This window comes from Asparagus officinalis, chromosome 8 (assembly GCF_001876935.1).
Source record: "Asparagus officinalis chromosome 8, Aspof.V1, whole genome shotgun sequence".
Taxonomy (NCBI): Eukaryota; Viridiplantae; Streptophyta; class Magnoliopsida; order Asparagales; family Asparagaceae; genus Asparagus; species Asparagus officinalis.
This window is the reverse complement of record NC_033801.1, coordinates 104,256,731-104,259,948: the sequence shown is the minus strand read 5'-3', so window position 1 is coordinate 104,259,948 and position 3,218 is coordinate 104,256,731.

Genomic DNA, 3,218 nt, shown 5'->3' with positions numbered 1-3,218 from the left:
ACCAGAGATTTAAGATCAAAAAACCCAATAAAACTTAAATCCCTAAAAATTAATCAAGGTGTCTCTGATACCACTTGTTATATCTGAATCATAACTTGAGATCTAAAATCATATAGCCATGATTAATTCAAAGAGATTAACAATAATCAAAAGAGCGGAAGCTTATACCTGAATCCATGGATGAACCTTGAGATGAGTTTTGGATCTTCTAACCTTAGGGTTTCTCTAAATCCGAATTTCTCTAGCTAGATGGGGGTGTAGAGAATTAGAGAACGTAACCCTAGGTTAGGGACCATAACCCCTTATTTATAGATGTTGTACTTTTGTAATTTAGCCCCTCAATAAATCACAATTACAACCTGGTATCTGCACATATAACCCCATGACTTATTTAAATACCAAATTAACCCAACTTAATTGATCACTTTAGTGGGTTATCCTGAAAGATAGCAATACACATTTATTTAATCATATGTGCCCACAAATAGATTTATTAGATTATATCCAACAAGGCCTTGTAAAAGAGGGTTTGTTGAAAGAAGCTGAGGATCTGTTACTGTCGATAGAAAAATGTGGCTGCTCATCGAATTCTACTATGTTTAACGTGGTTGTTCAAAGTTACATCGAGAGAGGTGATATAGTGAGAGCCAAGGAGTTTCTACATATATAAGATGGAAGACCTAAGTTTCTTCCTGATTTCTCCATGCACAATGCAGATTCAAACTCCAGTTTTGCACAAAGGTAGTTACTATACTTGGACTGTGGCTCTTTATATACATTGGTAAAGTTCTGCCTTTTTATTATAAAAAGACCATAGCTCAAGAGTCTTGATACAAAAATCCACAATTAATTCTAGCAGCTTCGTACGTCGCTAATAACAACTTTGTGACTATACTTGTCAAGTTTTTTTTTAATTACATATGTTGTTTTTTTTCCTTCTTAATTCTGAACACATTGGCATTGACAGAAATGAAGTCCTAGATGCTTAATTTCAGAAATGCCTTTTGGACTATAATCTCTCTTTATTGTTGTGAGTGCACGCATGCATGATTGAGAAAGCTTACCTCAAGCTCATAAATTGATTGTTATAGATGACTTGATAAGGTCCTTACAAGAACTGATTGAACAAGAAAATTATGCTTGTTACTCTGGGGCCTCTAGGTTTGGTGTGTTGGCTTCTAACTGGGATCGGCCTAAGTACCCACCGAGATTTTTTATTTACATGATTGTTTACATATATATAAGATCATAAGGATAAGATTACAACTTGAATCTTCATCCATTAACTAGGATTCTGTCTACTAACTTGGACTCCTACAAACTAGGGACACTCCCCTTAATAGGTCGGTCTCAACTCCTTCCCTCCTTAGAGTCTGCCTGATTAACCGTCTCACATTCTCCCCCTTAATCTGGACGAGACTCTAAGTCCCTTACTCCTAACAGCTCCCGCATCTCGATGAACTTCACCCTTTCTAGTGCCTTCGTGAGAATGCCCGCCCGCTACTCGCTTGTGCACACGAACTCCACTTTAATCTGCCCTCACCCAACACACTCGCGAATGAATTGGAAACGTGTGTCGATGTGCTTGCTTCTTCCATGGAATACTGGATTCTTCATCAAGGAAATCGCGGACTTGTTGTCGACGAAGAGAGTAATCGGCTTGGGCTCACTGCCAGTCACCTCGCTAACTAAGCTCCTCAGCTACAGACCTTGGCATGTTGCGGCTGCATGAACTCTGCCTCATAAGAAGATAATGCCACCGTCTTCTGCTTATGTGATGTCTAAGTGACCAGACTGTCACCTAGATAGAATGCCATGCCGCCTGTGCTGCGCCTGTCATCAACATCTCCCGCAAGATCATTGTCAGTGAATCCCACCAACTCTTCATTGCCTTGACTTTGTCTGTACACCAATCCATAGGACACAGTACCCTTCACGTACCTCAGAATGTGCTTGACCGCCTGGCGATGCATAATTGTAGGCTGCTCCATGTACCGACTCACAATCCCCACGGCATAAGAGATATCAGGTCGGATGTGAGTTAGATACCTCAAGCATCCAATGACACGCCTATACTCTATCACGTCTACCGGTGTTCCTTCAGGGTCCTTTCCAAGCTTTAGCTTTGCCTCCATGGGATACTGGGTCTGGTTGCAATCCATCATGTCGAACTGAACCAAGACCTTCTTCGCGTAGGCCGCATGCCTTAGCGAAATGCAATTACCTCTCTGGTCCACCTCGATACCAAGATAGTAGGAGAGTAGCCCAAGGTCGCTCATCTCGAACTCCTTCATCATCTGCTGCTTGAAAATCTTGATCTCATCCGCACTCGAGCCCGTGACGATCAAGTCGTCCACGTACACACCAATAATGAGTATATCCCCTCCGTTGCTCCTGGTGTATACCGCCTGCTCCTGAGAGCACCTTACAAACTCGATGCCCTTCAAGCATTTGTCAAGCCGCGTGTTCCACACCAGTGGTGCTTGGCGTAGATCGTAGAGAACCTTTGAAAGCTTGTAGACCTTGTGCTCTTCCTTCTTCACAACGAATCCTTCAGGCTGGACCACGTACACTTCTTCCTGGAGATCACCATTTAGGAGTGCACCTCCCATTCGCACTGTGCTGATATAGCAAGGATCATCCTGATGGTATCAAGTCTCACCACAGGTGCAAACACCTCATCAAAGTCCACGCCATGCTGCTGAACGTAGCCTTTCGCTACAAGTCATGCCTTGTGCTTGAGAATGTTGCCCTCGTTGTCCTTCTTCAGTTTGTACACTCATTTGAGGCCAATGGGTTTGGGGCCCCATGGTAGCTCCGTGAGTACCCAAGTATTATTCTTCTCAATGGCCTCTATCTCCTTTTCCATGGCTGTCTACCATTCTTGCTCCGTTGCAGCCTCACGATAGCTCATGGGTTCTTCAGTGGCCAGAAACAGTTCCTCTGTGGGAAGGTTAACCACCTCCATCTATGCATAGATATTTGCTAGGGACCGGTAGCGTACAGGTTCATCTTGAGAGATAGGAGTGGCCGATGTTTCGTGGAAGGCTACTGGAGTCATCGTTGCAGCTTCAGGGAATCCGAACACCTCTGATGCAGCGGGACTCATTGCCTTAGCAGTTGTACCTGGACTGTCGGCGTCGCGGAGAGCTGGGATCGGCCAGCTGGCTGTCCGTTTCTGACGGCTAGCTGTCGCGGTTTTGACCGCTGGTCAATTG